The sequence below is a fragment of the Pongo abelii genome, chromosome 7, assembly GCF_028885655.2.
Source record: "Pongo abelii isolate AG06213 chromosome 7, NHGRI_mPonAbe1-v2.0_pri, whole genome shotgun sequence".
In the NCBI taxonomy this organism is placed as follows: domain Eukaryota; kingdom Metazoa; phylum Chordata; class Mammalia; order Primates; family Hominidae; genus Pongo; species Pongo abelii.
Genome location: NC_071992.2, coordinates 86,608,734 through 86,630,960, shown reverse-complemented (window position 1 = coordinate 86,630,960; position 22,227 = coordinate 86,608,734). Strand labels below are relative to the sequence as shown.

Below are 22,227 nucleotides of genomic sequence, written 5' to 3'. Positions count from 1 at the left end.
ATTATATCCCTACACCTGCTCACGTAAAACTATGTACATGCTTATTGATATTTTATAGTCACTGCATGTTATTCTTATTCTCGTTTCAAAGACTTTGGGTTTAAATGTAATTGAGTCAACTCATACTATATGTATGCACAATACTTCATATCACTCATGTTAACTGTAAATTTTAAGTGCTATTCTCTTCTACTACTATGGATAATTTTGCCTTGCCTTTTCTGATTTCAAAAAAAGCTTTTCAAAAAAACTTTTCAGAAGAACAGAGTTCTACTGAATAAACATTGCTTTTTGAATGTTTTGTGCTTACTCGTATATGCAAAAATCTTTTATTCTTCTTTATATGCTCTGACATAAATACCATGTTGCCCAGAAATTGTTGCTTGAATATTTCTGTGGTTATATTTAGTCATATTTCTGAGGCCATCAAAGCTGTTATGAGGTTTTTCAGTACTAATCTCCCCATCATTTTAGAAGTATTGCTAGCTCTATTCTCAAACCTTTTAATAAAACAACAAAATTATTTTCCTGCACAAAGGCGTATCTTTCCAGAGCAAAAGATTTCAGTTGCCCATCTAGGGCAGAATGTTTTGATGGACAATCTTTTCGTTTATTCTGTGAAATATGAAAGTGACCATTTGTTTTGTTTTGTTTTATAGAAATTGTGTCTTTCCATCACCTTGAAAACTATAGGTAACTAATAATTTGAATAGATGGATGAATAAATAATATAGTTATTTTTAACTTTGTGAATAATTTTGCCTTGCCTTTTCTGATTTCAAAAAACTTTTCATAAATACCCCGCTTCTTAATGCCACCACAATAGAAATTAAATTTCAACATGAATTTTGGAGGGGACACATTCAGACCATAGTAATTGTGAACATAAATTTATGTATTTTAAAGATAAACTAAATATTCCGAGTATTAGTTGTGCATTTTATATTATCCTTTTATTTATTTATTTATTTATTTGAAACGGAGTCTTTCTCTGTTGCCCAGGCTGGAGTGCATGGCTCAATCTTGGCTCACTGCAACCTCTGCCTCCCAGGTTCAAGCGATTCTTCTGCCCCAGCCTCCTGAGTAGCTGGGATTACAGACGTGCACCACCATACCCGGATAATTTTTATATTTTTAGTAGAGACGGGGTTTCACCATGTTGGCCAGGCTAGTCTGGAACTCCTGGCCTTGAGTGATTTGCCTGCCTCAGCCTCCTAAAGTGCTGGGATTATAGGTGTGAGCTACCACACCCGGCCTCTTCTTCCTTTTAACCAATTTCTTTGATGGTGTGGCCAGTTACAAATCTTGTTTGCATTGTATAAGATGGTTTCTACTCTATTTGTTTACCTTAATATTATCAACAGCAGTTGCATTCTAAATATAATTGTATAGAGGCAATAAACATAGAGTCTTAAGAGTAACATAATTTAACATTTGTCCTTAATCCTTTCTGAAGAAAGTGGGCAGTAATAAAGTATCATTTAGTGAAAAGATGTTAAATTTAGACATCTGGCATTTGAAAAATAAATGAAATTGTTCTACTTTATCATTTCAAGTTTCTTTGAAGCTTTATATGAGTTCCACATGTACATTTTACAATAAGACATATTAGTATTTGTGGAAGCTGAGTAAAAAATGATCCTATGTTACTCAGGGGGAAGCTGTAATCTTGGTTTTGAAAATAGACAGTAATGTTCAGAAATGTAATAGGCAATGTCCTACATGTCCTTTGCAAGATCACCAATAGGAAGTGAGTCTGAAAGTAAATTTAATCACAAGGCTTGTAATTTTAGATAAATAGTATGTGTAGAATGCATATTATTATTGAATTTAAAAGAATGATTACTGTAGGTTATAATTTATATTTTATGCTATCTTCATTTTATAATAAGTTGAGGCTTAGAAATCTCAAATTATATTAATAAGTTGTATTGCAATTGTCCCTAAACAAAACTTTGATGATAAAGAATTGTTAATGTAGTGTAGTTAATACCTACTACCAAGATTCCATAATTATGCCAACATTACAATATATTCTAAATATTTTTTGTCTATATCTATTGGGCCAACTAGGCCCGTTGCATTGCCTGTTGAGTTTGTCTCGGTACTGCCCTTTACCTGTGTAAGTGGCACAGATGGGGAAAACGATAAAGATGGCTGTTTCTGATGAAGACTATTTAAATGGACTTGCAGCTTAGAAAGGTACCTCAAGGCAAGAAGGTGAAAGACATAAGCAGCAATGCACATTTGTCATTAAAGGCAAGCAAGAACATGGAGGAAAAGCATTAATGTGGCATCCGTCGCTAAAAAGTCAATGAGTTTTTTGAGATACAAAGATTGGTGTGAAACTTGTCACTTATAGGCAAATGGCTATAGGAGAAGTTTGGGAAGGGGCCCATCGAGGAGGAGGGAGAATAGAAGATGTGGAAGAATGCAGTCCTCGGGGAGAGCAGCACCTGAGGGTAATAGGGTGAGTACTACCTGGAGGAAGATTATTTAGATGTGATAGTAGGAAGTTACATGAATAACTACCTAAAGAAAATCTGTTTAGTGGGTTCTGTTATTATAACATAGTGGAAATGATCCAAAAAGGCACATTTGATGAATTTGAATCCCAGTTTACATAGTCCTTACTCTTCTTTAGCTTTAACTCTACAGAGGAATGTTTTTTTACACTAAAGAAAATGTGAAGGTGAGAAAGCTCCAAGAAGAGGGAAAATATTTAGGGATGAGGACAACAGGAAAGGGAAGTCAATTAAAGACTGTGTTGTCTTCAGGAATTCATCAACGGTCCAAGGGAATGTTTGAAACGGTTCTGTGACAACTGTGGCAGACCAGTAGGAAACGGAAACTAGAGAATGTATTGCAGTTAAGGAAATGATGTACCATAACATGTATATGTAAATATATGTGTATATGTGTACTCTGTGAGTGTGTGTGTGTGTGGGGGGGAGGGGGGTGTGGAGAGAAAGATAGCGTGTATTTTTAAGAAATAACCTAAGCATAATGTGTGATTTCAAATGTCAGTATCAGACATAGAAAATTAGACTGGAATTAACCTTAGAGATCTTCTCATCCAGCTTTTTGTGTCATGATACATGAAGCTTTCTTCAGCATTTCACTGGGGTGGTTGTCTAGTTACAGCTTAGAGCACTCCAGTGAAAATGAACTCAGGTTTACAAGGCAGTCCATTCTATTGTCTATAGACACATTGGGAATTCCGGAGGGAGGGGAACACATTTCTCTCTGTACTTGTGGGATTCACTACCACAGAACATCACTTTGGCTTCTGAAACTGTGGATGAGAAAACCATGTACCTTTAGTCTAACTCTGTGCCATCTAATACAGTAGCTAGCCACTAGCCACATGTGGCTATTGAACATGTGAAATGTGGTTAGTCCCAAATTGAGATGTTCTGTACACACCAGATTTTGAAGACTATTGCAAACACAAAAGAGTCTACAATATCTCATTAATAATTTTGATATTAATTATATGTTGAAATGGTAGTATTTGGGGTATTTTGGATTCAATAAAATATATTACTAAAATTAATTTGACATCTTTGTTACTTTTTAGAATGTGGCTACTAGAAAAATTTCAAATTGATGGCAGTGGTGGGGATAGCCACAGCAGCTGCTGCCATCACACTGGCTGCAGTGGGAAGGTGTAGCCAATGGTGCCAGGAGTGGCTGTGGGAGCAGCAATGGCAGACGCTGGTCCTCTGTGCCCCATGTCCCTGAGGCAGCTGACTGCACCACCCCCACTTTCACATGCCTGGGCAGGACCTGCTCCCAGGCCTGGACCCTCCACCACTCCAGACCCTGGCCCCCTGTTGCCACTCTCACCCATCACTGCTGCCTGGAGGGCACAGGGAGAAGGCAGAGCTGGGCCTGGGGTGGTGCTGCGCTCCAGGAGCCAGTGGGAACCAGGGACAAGAAGGAATCCCCCGGAGCCTGCCACCCTGGGGGCCACTAGGGCTGGGCTGAGCTGCCTGCTGGTGGGAGGACAGCACAGTTGGGCACAGAGGGGTGGGCAGAGAGGGGCCCAGCGATGACCTGGAGCCACCATCCCAGGCTGCAAGGGAGGTGCAGCTGGGGCCACCTGCACACTCCACAGAGCGGGTGAGAGTCCTGCCCTCCAAGGCACTAAGCCTGGGCATCTTTGCACCTCTGTACAGTTGAGGGCCTGGGAAGGCTCCCATTCCCCTGCAGGCTCAGGGGTTGTTGTCTGCTGCCACTGCCTAGCCTCTCCCTGTTCCTGGCACCCACTCCGATCTCAGAGAGGGATTGGAGCTGAGCCTGGCTGGGTGGGTGCACACTTGGGGCAGCACTGGCACACCAGTCCCCTGCCACCTTGGCTCCTTCCGGACATTGGGCACTGATAAGCATGGTGGGGGAAACCAACTGGGTGCTGAGGACAGCTCAAATACTGGCCTGCAGGTGCCCCTTGACTCAAGCAGCCTGGGCACCATGGACGGTGGCAGGAGGCAGGCAGGCTCTTGAGCAGAAGCGGTGGGTCCCCACTGAGGCCCCACCTTCAGGCCAGGGAGAGCCTGAAGGCTGAGGGCTAGGCTTCCAGTCCTGAGGACTGGAGTGGGAACTTGTGGTGCCTTTTCTGGGCCCAGCCATGGTCACCCTTGAACCAAGCAGCATGCACTTCCTCCTCTCTGGGGCCCCAGGCTCAGCCAGAGCTGGACAGAAGATGGGACAACCAGCTGCAGAGAGGAGCTACCCTAGCTGCTGCAACCTGAACACTTGTTGGGATGACCTGTCTGCAGAGAGGAGCTACTCTCTCTGCTAGGAGCTGAACACTTGATAGGACACCCTGGCTAGGGAATGGAGCTTCCCCCTGAGGGACACCCTGGCTGTGTAATAGAGCTACCCCCTCAGGATCTCCTCTGAGCTATTCTATCTTCTTCATATTGCTCACCCTCCACTTGTCTGCGTACCTCATTCTTCTTGGTCTCAGGACAAGAACTTGAGACCCTCCAAATGGTGAGACTAAAAGAGTTGTAAAACAAACAGGGCTGAAACATGCCCCTTGCTTGCCACACTGCTGGCAAAGAGAAGGAGAGAAGAGCTGTGGCCCTCCAGGGAGCCCAGACCTGGGAGCTCCCCAAGCCAGGGCTGTGATTCCCTCTTTGGGGTCCTGTGGTTCCTGGCATATCCAAGCTTCTGGGTGCTACCGCATACCCCGTTGCTAGCCGTGGAAGCTGCTTGCTGTGTGCCTGGTCCGGCCACAGCCTCACAAAGAGCCGGCACCAGTGTCGGCACCTGGAGCTGCCTGCCCTACCATGGCAGCTGGCATGTTTGACCGTGCAATGTTCAGACCCCATGCTCACTAACACACCCCTTGCCGCTCCATGCATGACTCCCCCTTGCCAGTAGCATGAGCCGGGCGCAGCTTGGTCTTGCCAGACCAAGTGGGCAGAACAAGTCCAGCAGACTGAGCAAAACTTGGGTGCCTCTTGGGCAAAGGAATCACTGGCCACAAAGGTTTCTGGCCAGAAAAGCAACACCCCAAGGATCCTGCAACAAAATTACATGAAATTACATAAAAACCTCAAGATTATACACTCACATTATATTTCTATTGGACAGTGCTGGTCAACATTATACTTATAACCAATTGTTTTATTTGCATATGCTGTTTGTTCTTCCTAAAATCTAGCTTTCACCAGACAATGCAATTAAAAGAAAATATAAACTTTCAAGTTCTTTGATTTCTAGCCAAAGACTTCAAAGGCCCTATGGCTACTTCCCCATTCTCTAGAGACTGTATTATTTAAATTAGTGTTTCCCAAACTTCCAGGATCACCAGAATTGCCTGGGGTGCTTGCTAAAGTCGAGCTGTCTAAGTCTCTCCCATATCTACAGAAACAGCTTCTTCTGGGACAGTCCTATGGCAGCAATGTTTGGGAAACTTTTCATTAGGGAAGAAGAATTCACAATGGTTTTCCTTTTGCATAGGACAAAATGTGTACTTTTTGAAACATTTCACAGCCTGGTCTTCGCATTGTGGTTTCCTTCCCTGCTCCTTCCCACCACTTCCCAGCCATGACAACCTACCCATTAGGTTCTTTCTTGCTTTGGGTTGAATTAGTTTCTCCACCTGTCTGAAGTGCCTCCTCCTGGCCCTTCTAAGCCTGATGGGCTCTAACTTTTTGTTACTGGCCCTTGTAAGAAGCTTGCCTTCATATTCTCCCCACTCCAGACAACGATAAGTGCTTTCTTCTCCTTTATAGTATTTTTCCCCTAGAAAGGAACACAATCCAGGCTGCACATTCGAATCATCTGGAAACTTTTAAAACTGATGCTCAGGTCACTTCCCTGGAAGTGTGAGTTGCTTAGTCTGTGGCAGGCCGTGGATGTTGACATTTTTCTTTTCAAGCTTCTCAGGATACCAGTGTTGAGAATCACGTTTGGTGATTTGAGCACACTCCTATTTCAGAACTTTATCACTAATTATTATAATTACTTGTTTACATAGATCTCTTCATCGTAGAATGAGCACCTGGAGAATGTGAACAATGTCTTCTGTATCACAAATGCTGGGGGTGCAAAAATTGTTCAAATGCTTTTTCAATGAAGAGTTTAAGGAACTTCTCTTAGTGTGAGTTGACGAGTAGATGACAGAGGTAACAAAGGCATATGTGAAGAAAATTGCTTAAATCAATTTTGAAAATTCTTAGGAGAGAGATTTTTCTGAATTCATATACTGATAATCTAGAATATACTACAAAATTGGAAAATGAGCTTAATTGAAATATTAATTTATTTACTAAAAAGAACAGATAGTGGGTATGCAAATTGACAGTTATCTTTTCATACTAAGAAAAAATAATAATTGAAGAAATGAGGATTTGAGTCCAGGAATATATAATAAGAGCAGTGTTGGAAAGACAAATAAAAAACACATAACTAATTTTTACTCTCAGAGTATGATGAATAGTATAGGATTTAACATAAACATGGAGAAAACAATAAAAAGGGAGAAAAAAAGCTCTCGGAAAAGAGAATATTTTACATTTGAAAAAGTAGCACATAATGCTAAGAAAAATTCATTTAAAATAAACAGCAAAAATAAAAGTATAAGTAAGAAGCTTATGTAGACCTTGGTTAACATGGAGACAAGAGAAGCAAGGCACTTTCATGGATCTTTCAGATGTTTATGTTTATGAAGAGAATGAAGGTCAGTACAGCCAGTTTGGAAGGTTAAATACCCCATTACACCAAAACTTAAAGACAAAACAGCTGGAGGTGTTTTGAAAGCCAGTATACCCATGAAGCGAGGAGAAAAGAATTCAGTTAGGTACAGGCTTTGCAGGAATTGAAACAAAAATTAGTTATGGAAGTGAGAACCGCATATAAAAGTTTGGCCGCAGTCAACTTCTACAAGATTTTTGAGATTCCTCCAGCAAATTTCACTTAACGGATAAAGATGACGCCAAGGGGCATGCCATAATGAGCACAGGAGAATGTGGGGAGAAGTCCAAGGTTATGTCAGAGAAATGTGTAAAGTATCTTAGTAATTTGCCTTGAAAACTTTGTAGAAACTTGTGAGTCAATGTGTTTCTCCAGTTTCTTTATACACACCAGTCCCTTCCCAACCTCCCCTCCCTCCCTATCTAGTTGAGAGACCATGAGCTGCCACCGTAATAAACTCTTGTCAATATCATAGAACCCTCCTGCCCTCTTTAGTATGTATTTCTGTGTGTTTTCTTCCATCCAGAAAAATCCCACCCTTGGATGAAACCCTCTATTCATTTTTTTCTTGCCTGTGAGCTGTATATGCAGAATCCAGTTGCCTCGTTAACATCTTCCATTTGGATGTCATAAGAGCACTTCAAACTCAACATGTACAAAATTGGACTCAGGAGCTCTTCCTGTAAGCCTGATCTACCCTACTCTTCTTTATCTTCAGGAGTGGTTCCACTTTCAATATAGTTGCTCAAGCTCTCAACCTTGGAGTCCCTTTTAACATCACTTTCTCGCTTTCTTCTTCATCATCCATATCTAATCTATCACCAAAAACTTCATGCATTTTGTGCTGATAAAAGAGATTATAAGTAGCTGTATTTGGAGCTATGTAATACCTAGTAGGCTTTTCAGTAATATTTTCAACAGTTCTTGGTGGTTAATAGAATATGGCTGGTGATGAAAAAAGCATTCCCTGGCCATGTGAGGTAATGAACTCTAAGAAGTCCTTAAAATTATAAAAAGGATATGTAGGTGAAAAGAAAAAAATCTACATATACACAGAGGATTGTGACCCAAATAAAGAATGATGAATGTTTCAGGAAGTACCACTGTAATTCTTAACACTGGTATTCTTAGAAACTTTAAAACAAAAATTCCCCAATCCATATCTTTACCTCAGACTATATAAGTCAGAGTTTTAGGAATTCAACCTAAATGTCAATAGTTTCTTAAATTTCTTCAGTGACTCCGTGTACAACCAGGGTTGCGTGCAACTTACGTAAGTCAAATTCTATATTCTATATTTAAAATAGTTTTTTTGTTTATATCCACTAGTTTTTCTTGTATTTTCAAAGTAAAATACAAAGATATTCAAACAGAACAAGATATTCACTGTCTACCCTGAAAATTACAGTATGTGTACACTTAGATGCTGACTCAGAAATTGAACTTTAACAGAATAGGAGCCTGTAATTATGATGTAAGGTGAGTCAAACTGAAGTCCATAACTTAACATAAAGTAGCCTTAATGCATATGCTAATTCTTTTTTTTATTATACCTTAAGTTCTAGGGTACATGTGCATAACATGCAGGTTTGATACATATGTATATATGTGCCATGTTGGTGTGCTGCACCCATTAACTCCTCATTTACATTAGGTATATCTCCGAATGATACAGGCCCCAGTGTGTGATGTTCCCCTTCCTGTGTCCAAGTATTCTCATTGTTCAATTCCCACCTATGAGTGAGAACATGCGGTGTTTGGCTTTTTGTCCTTGTGATAGTTTGCTGAGATTGATGGTTTCCAGCTTCATCCATGTCCCTATAAAGGACATGAACTCATCCTTTTTTATGGCTGCATAGTATTCCATGGTGTATATGTGCCACATTTTCTTAATCCAGTCTGTCATTGATGGACATTTGGGTTGGTTCCAAGTCTTTGCTATTGTGAAAAGTGCCGCAATAAACATACGTGTGCACATGTCTTAATAGCAGCATGATTTATAATCCTTTGGGTATATACCCAGTAATGAGATGGCTAGGTCAAATGGTATTTCTAGTTCTAGATCCTTGAGGAATCGCCACACTGTCTTCCACAATGGTTGAACTAGTTTCCAGTCCCACCAACAGTGTAAAAGTGTTCCTATTTCTCCACATCCTCTCCAGCATCTGTTTTTTCCTGACTTTTCAATGATCACCATTCTAACTGGTGTGAGATGGTATCTCATTGTGGTTTTGATTTGCATTTCTCTGATGGCTAGTGATGATGAGCATTTTTTCATGTGTGTTTTGGCTGCATAAATGTCTTCTTTTGAGAAGTGTCTGTTCATATCCTTTGCCCACTTTTTGATGGGGTTGTTTTTTTCTTGTAAATTTGTTTGAGTTCTTTGTAGATTCTGGATATTAGCCCTTTGTCAGACGAGTAGATTGCAAAAATTTTCTCCCATTCTGTAGGTTGCCTGTTCACTTTGATGGTAGTTTCTTTTGCTGTGCAGAAGCTCTTTAGTTGAATTAGATCCCATTTGTCAATTTTGGCTTTTGTTGCCATTGCTTTTGCTGTTTTAGACATGAAGTCCTTGCCCATGCCTACGTCCTGAATGGTTTTGCCTAGGTTTTCTTCTAGGGTTTTTATGGTTCTAGGTCTAACATTTAAGTCTTTAATCCATCTTGAATTAATTTTTGTATACGGTGTAAGGAAGGGATCCAGTTTCAGCTTTCTACATATGGCTAGCCAGTTTTCCCAGCACGATTTATTAAACAGGGAATCGTTTCCACATTTCTTGTTTTTCTCAGGTTTGTCAAAGATCACACGGTTGTAGATGGTGTGGTATTATTTCTGAGGGCTCTGTTCTGTTCCATTGATCTATATCTCTGTTTTGGTACCAGTACCATGCTGTTTTGGTACCAGTACCATGCTGTTTTGGTTAGTGTAGCCTTGTAGTATAGTTTGAAGTCAGGTAACATGATGCCTCCAGCTTTGTTCTTTTGGCTTAGGATTGACTTGGAAATGCAGACTCTTTTTTGGTTCCATATGAACTTTAAAGTAGCTTTTTCCAATTCTGTGAAGGAAGTCATTGGTAGCTTGATGGGGATGACATTGAATCTATAAATTACCTTGGGCAGTGTGGCCATTTTCACGATATTGATTCTTTCTATCCATGAGCATAGAATGTTCTTCCATTTGTTTGTATCCTCTTTTATTTCCTTGAGCAGTGGTTTGTAGTTCTCCTTGAAGAGGTCCTTCACATCCCTTGTAAGTTGGATTCCTAGGTATTTTATTCTGTTTGAAGCAATTGTGAATGGGAGTTCACTCATAATTTGGCTCTCTGTTTGTCTGTTATTGGTGTATAAGAATGCTTGTGATTTTTGTACATTGATTTTGTATCCTGAGACTTTGCTGAAGTTGCTTATCAGCTTAAGGAGATTTTAGGCTGAGACGATGGGGTTTTCTAGATATACAATCATGTCGTCTACAAACAGGGACAATTTGACATCCTCTTTTCCTAATTGAATACCCTTTATTTCTTTCCTCTGCCTGATTGCCCTGGCCAGAACTTCCAACACTATGTTGAATAGGAGTGGTGAGAGAGGGCATCCCTGTCTTGTGCCAGTTTTCAAAGGGAATGCTTCCAGTTTTTGCCTATTCACTATGACATCGGCTATGGGTTTGTCATAAATAGCTCTTATTGTTTTGAGATATGTCCCATCAATACTGAATTTATTGAGAGTTTTTAGCATGAAGGGCTGTTGAATTTTGTCGAAGGCCTTTTCTGCATCTGTTGAATAATCATGTGGTTTTTGTCTTTGATTCTGTTTATATGCTGGATTATGTTTATTGGTTTTCGTGTGTTGAACCAGCCTTGCATCCCAGGGATGAAGCTCTCTTGATCATGGTGGATAAGCTTTTTGATGTGCTGCTGGATTCTGTTTCCCAGTATTTTATTGAATATTTTTGCATTGCTGTTCATCAGGGATATTGGTCTAAAATTCTCTTTTTTGGTTGTGTCTCTGCCAGGCTTTGATATCAGGGTGATGCTGGCCTCATAAAATGAGTTAGGGAGGATTCCCTCTTTTTCTATTGATTTGAATAGTTTCAGAAGGAATGGTACCAGCTCCTCTTTGTACCTTTGGTAGAATTCAGCAGTGAATCTGTCTGGTCCTGGACTTTTTTTTTGGTTGGTAGGCTATTAATGATTGTCTCAATTTAAGAACCTGTTATTAGTCTATTCAGGGATTCAACTTCTTCCTGGTGTAGTCTTCGGGGGTGTATGTGTCCAGGAATTTATCCATTTCTTCTAAATTTTCTAGTTTATTTGCGTAGAGGTGTTTATAGTATTCTCTGATGGTAGTTTGTATTTCTGTGGGATCGGTGGTGATATCCCTTTTATCAGTTTTTATTGTGTCTTTTTGATGCTTCTCTCTTTTCTTCTTTATTAGTTTTGCTAGCAGTCTATCAATTTTGTTGATCTTTTCAAAAAACCAGCTCCTGGATTCATTGATTTTTTATGTCTCTATCTTGTTCAGTTCTGCTCTGATCTTAGTTATTTCTTGCCTTCTGCTAGCTTTTGAATGTGTTTTCTCCTGCTTCTCTAGTTCTTTTAATTGTGATGTTAGGGTGTCAATTTTAGATCTCTCCTGCTTTCTCTTGTGGGCATTTAATGCTATAAATTTCCCTCTACACACTGCTTTAAATGTGTCCCAGAGATTCTGGTATGTTGTGTCTTTGTTCTCATTGGTTTCAAAGAACATCTTTATTTCTGCCTTCATTTCGTTATGTACCCAGTAGTCATTCAGGAGCAGGCTTTTCAGTTTCCATGTAGTTGAGCGGTTTTGAGTGAGTTTCTTAATCCTGAGTTCTAGTTTGATTGCACTGTGGTCTGTGAGACAGTTTGTTATAATTTCTTTTCTTTTACATTTGCTGAGGAGTGCTTTACTTCCAACTTTGTGGTCAATTTTGGAATAAGCGCGATGTGGTGCTGAGAAGAATGTATATTCTGTTGATGTGGGGTGGAGAGTTCTGTAGATGTCTATTAAGTCCACTTGGTGCAGAGCTGAGTTCAATTCCTGCATATCCTTGTTAACATTCTGTCTCGTTGATCTGTCTAATGTTGACAGTGGGGTGTTAAAGTTTCCCATTATTATTGTGTGGGAGTCTAAGTCTCTTTATAGGTCTCTAAGGGCTTGCTTTATGAATCTGGGTGCTCCTGTATTGGGTGCATATATATTTAGGATAGTTAGCTCTTCTTGTTGAATTGATCCCTTTACCATTAAGTAATGGCCTTCTTTGTCTCTTTTAATCTTTGTTGGTTTAAAGTCTGTCTTATCAGAGACTAGGATTGCAACCCCTGCCTTTTTTTGTTTTCCATTTGCTTGGTAGATCTTCCTCCATCCCTTTATTTTGAGCCTATGTGTGTCTCTGCATGTGAGATGGGTCTCCTGAATACAACACACTGATAGGTCTTGACTGTTTATCCAATCTGCCAGTCTGTGTCTTTTAACTGGAGCATTTAGCTTATTTACATTTAAGGTTAATATTGTTATGTGTGGATTTGATCCTGTCATTATGATGTTAGCTGGTGATTTTGCTCATTAGTTGATGCAGTTTCTTCCTAGTATCAGTGGTCTTTACAATTTGGCATATTTTTGCAGTGGCTGGTACCAGTTGTTCCTTTCCATGTTTAGTGCTTGCTTCAGGAGCTCTTTTAGGGCAGACCTGGTGGTGACAAAATCTCTCAGCATTTGCTTGTCTGTAAAGGATTTTATTTCTCCTTCACTTATGAAGCTTAGTTTGGCTGGATATGAAATTCTGGGTTGAAAATTCTTTTCTTTAAGAATGTTGAATATTGGCCCCCATTCTCTTCTGGCTTGTAGAGTTTCTGCCGAGAGATCAGCTGTTAGTCTGATGGGCTTCCCTTTGTGGGTAACCTGACCTTTCTCTCTGGCTGCCCTTAACAGTTTTTTCCTTCATTTCAACTTTGGTGAATCTGACAATTATGTGTCTTGGAGTTGCTCTTCTCAAGGAGTATCTTTGTGGTGTTCTCTGTATTTCCTGAATTTGAATGTTGGCCTGCCTTGCTAGGTTGGGGAAGTTCTCCTTGATAATATCCTGCAGAGTGTTTTCCAACTTGGTTCCATTCTCCCCATCACTTTCAGGTTCACCAATCAGAAGTAGAGTTGGTGTTTTCACATAGTCCCGTATTTCTTGGAGGCTTTGTTCATTTCTTTTTACTCTTTTTTCTCTAAAGTTCTCTTCTCGCTTCATTTCATTAATTTGATCTTCAATCACTGATACCCTTTCTTCCAGTTGATCGAATTGGCTGCTGAAGCTTGTGCATTCATCACGTAGTTTTCGTGCCATGGTTTTCAGCTCCATCAGGTCATTTAAGGACTTCTCTATACTGGTTATTCTAGTTAGCCATTCACCTAATCTTTTTTCAAGGTTTTTAGCTTCTTTGTGATGGGTTTGTACTTCCTCCTTTAGCTCAGAGAAGTTTAATTGTTTGAAGCCTTCTTCTCTCAACTTGTCAAAGTCATTCTCCATCCAGCTTTGTTCCGTTGCTGGCAAGGAGCTGCGTTCCTTTGGAGAGGGAGAGGCGCTCTGATTTTTAGAATTTTCAGCTTTTCTGCTCTGTTTTTTCCCCATCTTTGTGGTTTTATCTACCTTTGGTCTTTGATGATGGTGACGTGTAAAATGAGTTTTGGTGTGGATGTCCTTTCTGTTTGTTAGTTTTCCTTCTAACATTCAGGACCCTCAGCTTCAGGTCTATTGGAGTTTGCTGGAGGTCCACTCCAGACCCTGTTTGCCTGGGTATCAGCAGTGGAGGCTTAAGAACAGCAAGTATTGCTGAACAGCAAATGTTGCTGCCTGATCGTTCCTCTGGAAGCTTCGTCTCAGAGGGGTACCCAGCCGTGTGAGGTGTCAGTCTGCCCCTACTGGGGAGTGCCTCCCAGTTAGGGTACTCGGGAGTCAGGGACCCACTTAAGGAGGCAGTCTGTCCATTCTCAGATCTCAGACTCCATGCTGGGAGAACCACTACTCTCTTCAAAGCTATTAGACAGGGATATTTAAGTCTGCAGAGGTTTCTGCTGCCTTTTGTTCAGCTATGCCCTGCCCCCAGAGGTGGAGTCTACAGAGGCAGGCAGGCCTCCTTGAGCTGTGGTGGGCTCCACCCAGTTCGAGCTTCTTGGCCACTTTGTTTACCTACTCAAGCCTCAGCAATGGCAGGCGCCCCTTCCCCAGCCTTGCCGCTGCCTTGCAGTTGGATCTCAGACTGCTGTGCTAGCAATGAGCGAGGCTCCATGGGCGTGGGACCCTCCAAGCCAGGCGTGGGATATAATCTCCTGGTGTGGCATTTGCTAAGGCCATTGGAGAAGTGCAGTATTAGGTTGGGAGTGACCTGATTTTCCAGGTGCCATCTGTCACAGCTTCCTTTGGCTAGGAAAGGGAATTGCCTGACCCCTTGCACTTCTCAAGTGAGGCGATGCCTCACCCTGCTTTGGCTCAAGCTCGGTGGGCTGCACCCACTGTCCTGCACCCACTGTCCAATGAGCCCCAGTGAGATGAACCCGGTACCTCAATTGGAAATGCAGAAATCACCCGTCTTCTGCGACGCTCAAGCTGGGAGCTGTAGACTGGATCTCTTCCTAATCGGCCATCTTGGAACCGCACCTGCATATGCTAATTCTTGATGAAATGATCTCTTGTGACTTGATATTGGAAGACTAAAAATTTCATAAATCAGAAAAGGTAATTAATGAAGGTATGTGCATTTCACCAACTGATAGGTTTTCAGAAGAGGAACCACATAATTATGACCTTCTGTGGTAAAGGTAAAGATATGTAAAAATAGTTTTAAAGAAGAACCTTGATTATGAGGATAATAAATAAGGAAATTTGAAAAAACAAAAATAATTCCCCATAAACCCATAACCAGATTGGTATTTCATATATTTCATATATTTCTTTCTGGCATTGTGTGTGTACATGTATAATTTACAAATTTGTCTCATATCATAGATAGTTTCATATTCTGCTCTTATTCTTTATTTACTGTATGATATTTTCTCCAATAATTAGTTTCTGAAGATATAATTTTAAATGACAGTATAATATTTAATCCATTCACAGAAAATTTTTAAAAAATATTCTTCCAGTGTTTATATATTTTGTTTGTTCCATATTTGTTTTTCTATACTTATTGCTGTGATGATGAACATGTGTACGTTAGGAATTATTCCAGAAGTGTGGTTACTAGTTCCAAAATCATGTGCCCTTCGAAAGCCTATTCATACATAGTGACAAATCATTTTCCAGGACAATCTACCAGTTTATATTCCCATCAGCATTGAATGAAAATATGTATAATTACACTGTATCCTCACAACATTCAAAATATGATCTAAATCCTTCTCAATTTAATGGGTGATAATAGTATTGTAGTGTGCATTTCTCTGATAATTAATGTGAATGAATGTTTATTCCTGGTTACTAGCTGTTTGCATTTCTTGTTTTGCATGTTTTTAGTAGTTCATAATCTTTGCTTACTTGTGAAGTCATTTTACAGAAGTTAAAAGCATTATAGAAATATAATTCCATTTTAGCCCATGCATTTATGGTTATAATTTTGGCTAATTCCCAGTATCCACAGATTGCAGTCTCTATCCTGTTAAGGTAATCTGTGGGCCTCTTTCTTGTTCCCTTTTTATATACAGGAAACCTCATTTTATTGCACCTGCTTTATTGTGCTTTGCAGATAGTACAGTTTTTATGAATAGAAGATTTGTGGCAAGCCTGCCTCAAGCTAGTCTATTGGTGCCATTTTCCCAACAGCACATGCTCCCTTTGTGTTTCAGTGTCACATTTTGTTAATTCTTCTGATATTTCAATTATTTTCATAATTATTGTATCCATTATGATAATCTGTAATTTTTGATCTCTGATTGTAAAGGTTCTGGGGCGCCACAAACCATGCCCATATAAGACGATGAACTTAATCGATAAATGTATGTGTTCTGACTACTCCACTTACCACCCGCTCTCCCATCTTCCTTGCTTTCCTCAGGCCTCCCTATTCCCTGAGACACAACAATATTCAAATTAGGTCAGTTAATAACCCTACAATGGCCTCTAAGTGTTCAACTGAAAGGAGAGCCACAAGCCTCTCACTTTTAGTCAAAAGCTAGGAATGATTAAGCTTAATGAGGAAAGCATGTTGAAAACTAAGACAGGCCAAAAGTAGGCCACTTGTGCCAAATGGTTAGCCAAGCTGTTAATTCAAAAGAAAAGTTCTTGAAGTAAATTACAAGTGTTACTTCAGTGAATACATGAATGATAAGAAAACAAAACAGCCTATTGCTGGTATGGAGAGAGTTGTAGTGGTCTGGGTAGAAAATCAAACTAACTACAACATTCCCTTAAGCCAAAACCTCCTCTAGAAAAAGGCCCTAAGTCTTTTCAATTATCTGAAGACTGGCAGAGGTGAGGAAACTGTAGAAGAAAAGTTTGAAGCTAACAGAGGTTGGTTCCTAAGGATAACATAAAAGTGTAGGGTGAAGCAAGCACTCAGTAAAAGCTGCAGTAAGTTTCCAGAACTTCTGCCGCAAGTTTCCAGAAGATCTAGCTAAGATCATTGATGAAGGTGCCTACACTAAACAACAGAGTTTCAATATAAACAAAAGTCTTCCTGTGGAAGAAGATGCCATCCAGGACTTTCACAGCTAAAGAGAAGTCAATGCCTGGTTTCAAAGCTTCAAAGATCAGGCTGACTCTCTGGTTAGGGGCTGATGCAGCCAGTGAGTTTAAGTTGAATCCATTGTTCATTTCCCATTCCGAAAATCTCAGGGCTCTCAAGGATGATGCTAAATCTGCACTGCCTGTGCTCTCTATAAATGAAACAATAAAGCCTAGATGATAAAACATCTGTCCATAGCATGGTTTATTAAATATTTTAAGCCCAGTGTTGAGACCTACTGCTTGGGAAAAAAGATTCCCTTTTTCTAAAACAAAAATTACTGTTCATTGAAATGCTCCCAGTCACTCAAGAGCTCTGGTGGAGATGTACAAGGAGATTACTGTTGTTTTCATGCCTGCAACACAGCTTCCATTCTGCAGCCCGTGTATCAAGGAGTAATTTCAACTTTCAAGTCTTGTTATTGGCTGAATGCACCAAGTGTGAGTCTCAGTTGTGGGAACTGACTTTGTTATGATGTTGTCTCACTGCAGGAGCCATATATTGAAGACAATGTCTGGAAGCTTCCACTTTGTAATTACTGGCCACCATGATAATCCAGTTTTTGAAATGGAGATTTTTCCCAGCTGGGAAAGTAGAATCCAAAGACAACCATCGTTACCCATAGCTCATGCTGTTTGCAACCTCATAGATAACATGTGGCTGTGGAAAAACATGTACTTGAAAACTGTGGACAAGTGCAACAAGTGTTTTCTGTCAGCATTCGTAACTCCAGGGCACATAAGTTTTTTTATTATGCTTCATGACATAAGGCAAGAAGATAGAATAAAGAACTACTTTACTGATGTTTAGCATTTACACATAAAGTTTGCAATGAATCCATTTTATGAACCCAGTTCTCCTATTTGATCATGTGCATTTGACAGAAAAGTTCAGTTTCTTAGGAAAGGAAACACTTTTTAAGCAGAATGTAGAAAAATTCCAAAACAAATGATGTCACCTCAATGGAGTATACTCAGGAATGTGAACATTGTAAGTAACTTGATTAAATAGCCTGGAAAAATTTTTAAAAACTATTTTTCATAAGGCCATAGATAATGATTCCTCTGATGCATCTAGGCAAAGTACACTGAAAACCGTCTGGACAGCATTCACTGTTCTAGATGCCATTAAGAACATTTGTGATTCCTAGGAGATCAAAATATAAACATTAACAGGAATTTGGAAAAAGCTGATTCCAGCCCTCCATGGGTAAGTTGCCGGAGTTCAAGACTTCAGTGGAGGAAGTAACTGCGAATGTGGTGGAAATAGGAAGAGAAATAGAATTAGAGTGGATCATCAAGAATTGACTGAGTTGCTACAATCTTATGAAAAAATTTGAACAGATGAGGAGTTGCTTCTTATTCATGAGCCAAGAAAGTGGTTTCTTGAGAGGGAATCCACTCCTATTGAAGATGCCATGAACATTATTGAAATGACAGCAAATTATTTAGAATATTACATCAGCTTAGTTGAGAAAACAGAGGCAGGTTTGAGAAGATTGTCTTTAATTTTGCGAGAAGTCCTACTGTGCATGAAAGCCTCTTAAATATAAAAAATTAGCCAGGCACGGTGGCATGTGCCTGTAGTACCAGCTACTCAGGAGGCTGAGGCAGGAGAATAGTTTGAACCTGGAAGGCATAGTTTGCAGTGAGCCGAGATCATGCCACTGCACTCCAGCCTGGGCAACGGCGCGAGACTCTGTTTCTTAAAAAAAGAAAAAAAGAAAAGCTCTTAAACAGCTTTGCATTCCATGCTACAGAGAAACCTTTTGGAAAGGAAGAGTCAACTGATGTGGCAAACTTTATTATTGTGTTATTTTAAGGAATTGCCACAGCCATCCCAAACTTCAGCAACCTCCATCCTGATCAGTCAGTAGCCATCAACATTGGGGCAAGACTTTTCACAACCAAAAGACTTGCTGAATGATCAGATAATTATTTGCACTTTTTAGAAATAAAGTATTTTTAACTGAGGTATGTACATTGTATTATTAGACATAATGCTTTTACAAACTTAATAGATTACAGCGTTAACTTTTATATGCACTGAGAAACAAAAAATTTTGTGTGACTTGCTTTATTGCAATATTCAATTTTATTGCTGTGATCTGGAATCAAATTTTCACTATTTCTGAAATATGCCTGTATTAGCATTCGGTGGCAATGAATTATCAAAACTTAAATCAATATAATTAGATAGAACTTTTATAATAAATATGAACTACACAAAACATCAATCTGAAAAGTTTAGAGGTACAAACAACTAGGGATGGTTGAGAATAAATGCTGTTCTACTGTTTCTACTGTGTGGTAATGTCAGTCATTGTGAAGTAAGTAGCACTAGTGAAAAGATTAGATGTCTGAGATTCCTGGAGCATACGTGGAGAAGGCTTTTGAAGAGGTAGTTCTGGCCTTTTGCAGACTTTACCAATGCCTATATTTCAGACTTTAAAAAAATAGATTAGGAATGGTGATAGGTAGCCATTTAGTAGAAGTCTAAGGCAAGATGTATTTGGATTGATTAAAAGTTGAGAAAGCTGAAGACCCCAAAGAGGAGGAAGGTCTGGGGTGAGTGATAAAAGATAAAGAGGGTTATTGACTTTTTTGATGGAGGAAGCATAAAAGTTGAGCCCATCACTGATTTTATATATATATATATATATATAAAGATTATCAATAATGAGATTTCAGAGCATGACAGTTCTGCTAACTTCAAAGCAATGTAGGAGCTACTTGGCATTTTTTTAGTTTTGCTGGACATGTAGTGGTTTCTCAGTGCCTGTTAATTGAGATTGCAGGATAACTAAGCTGCTACTTTAAGATAAGCCACAAGTAATATGGGCAGGAGCATTTTATAAAGACCTAGTAAATTATAATGTGAAATATTTTAGCATTGCTTTCAACTTCTGAAAGTCTCAGGCAAATAGACAGTAATGCTAAGATCAATCATAACTGCAGTGGTTCACTCTAAACCTAATGGCCAAAGACATTAGGCAGATCTGAGTTGCAGAGGTGCACCCAGAAATAACTACCAATCCTGAAAATAGCAGCTGTTGAAATAATTCAAAAGATGATTTTTAACATTTATGCTGAGTGTGAATTGCTGTTCACTTGTCTTCTTATTGAAATTTGCAACTCAAGAAATACAGAGCAAAATTTTATCATCATATGTTTCAATAGTGGAATTTCTTGAGGTAATGAATATTATGGTTGTAATAGTCCATTTTCACACTGCTATAAAGATACAGGTAATTTTAAACAGAGGAGATTTAATTGACTCACAGTTCTGCATGGCTTGGGGGGCCTCAGGAAACTTACATGGCAGAAGGGGAAGCAGTCACCTTCTTCACAAGGCAGCAGGAGATAGTGAGTGTGTGAAGGCGGAACTGTCAAACTCATAATACCATCAGGTCTCATGAGCACTCACTCACTATCATGAGAACATCATGGGGGAAACCACCCCCATGATCCAATTACCTCCTACCAGGACCTGCCCTTGACACCTGGGGATTATGGAGATTATAATTCAAGATGAGATTTGGGTGGGAATACAACCAAAGCATATCAATGGTGTTTTAAAAATTATTTGAACTTGTGGGCATGTGAATGTTCAATAAATAATATTGCAAAATATGTATTTAAATGTTTCATACAGTTCTGAAGGCTTTTCAGAAACAAAGCCAAATGTTTTAAATATATATATATTTACTAAGTCCTTATGTCTGAAACTGGCATAGTTCAGGCTTATTTGTTTCAATCAATTGTAGTCTCCTAGTTTATTATTCTAGAGAAGAAGTGAGCAAAATAAGAGTAGAAAGGAGGTTACAATGTAAGACAAAGGCCTGTATAACTCATACCTTTGTTAATTTATGAAAAGTTTAGAATGGGCCAGGCGTGGTGGCTCACACCTGTAATCCCAACACTTTGGGAGGCTGAGGTGGGCGGATCACGAGGTCAGGAGATCAAGACCATCCTGGCTAACACGGTGAAACCCCGTCTCTAGTCTCTATTAAAAGTACAAAAAATTAGCCAGGCATGGTGGTGAGTGCCTGAAGTCCCAGCTCCTCAGTAGGCTGAGGCAGGAGAATGGTGTGAACCTGGGAGGTGGAGCTTGCAGTGAGCCGAGATCACGCCACTGCACTTCAGCCTGGGCGACAGAGCAAGACTCAGTCTCAAAAAAAAAAAAAAAAAAAAAGTTTGGAATGATTTGTGAAGACAACACAAATCAAAGTCCCAGTATGAAATACACATCTAGAAAGTGAGATCCTAAATAATATTAATAACATTACTTTTTAAAAATCAGTTCCTATTGCTTACATTCTTACTGTCACTAGGTATCAAGCCAGACAAAAATGTTATTTTGTCTTCAGGATACACTAAAGGTAAGTCTACTTTTGCATTTTACTTAACCGATAGTTTTTATTCAAAATAATAAAATAATTATTGGATAGTTAGTCTTTGATTGTTAAAGTCTCCATTTCAGCTACCAATTTCAACTTCTATTAAATCACTAATGAAAGTATAAAACCCAATCTCTTTGCTAGCAAAACTCATTCAGTATAGTAATAGTAGTAAAAGAGGTAATATGGAATGGGAGTTTTAAAAAGAACGAGGATGGATGATGAAGGTAAATTTTTAACAGCTGAACTCAGCCAAACTCTAGAAGCAGACTCAAAATTTCTCAAAGCACACATACATACTAAAAAATAAAATAAAATAACATAACATAAAGCAATACAAAAGGTATTCTACTAGTGGCAAGGTAAAAAAATTGGGCAAATTATCTTGTGAAAACTCAGAGAGTTTTTTGATAGGGTCTGATTTGAGTTCCACTTCTCTCCAATTTCACACATGGTTTGAATTAACATCTCTAGCTGTTGGAAAAAAATGTTACATTTTAGGATTTCACTTAAAACTGCATAGTTTCCACAAATAGGTTGGTAATGGCCATCTTGAGGAATATTTTCTAAAGATAGTTTTAATATCACTACCTCCCACAAAGTGAAACCTGGTCGATGGTGTAGACAGTTCAAATCCAACTTCAATGGTTAGGAGTATGGTCCCTTTATATGTTTATAAGTTCAGATATAAAATTCTGGCTAATTCTAACCCCTCAGTGTAGGCTTGGTGCTGTATCAGATACCTGCTGTATGCAAGAAGTACATACAGATGCTCAGTCACTCAGTACCAAGTTAGTGCTCCTCTAGTCCTGGTACAAAATCGTTCCAACCTAAGATCAGCCCTGAATGGCAGCACATCCTGTCCTTACGTCTTAATTTGACTTAGTTAACT

General features: G+C 39.4%; 1 protein-coding gene and 1 pseudogene across 7 annotated transcripts in view; both read left to right on the top strand.

Moving 5' to 3' along the window:
• The window catches only part of EYA1 (EYA transcriptional coactivator and phosphatase 1), a 357,313-nt gene that overhangs the window by 81,394 nt on the left and 253,692 nt on the right, over nt 1-22,227 (top strand). The gene's annotated exons all lie outside the window — the stretch shown is intronic.
• On the top strand, nt 17,447-17,857 carry LOC112134680 (trafficking protein particle complex subunit 2-like; annotated as a pseudogene).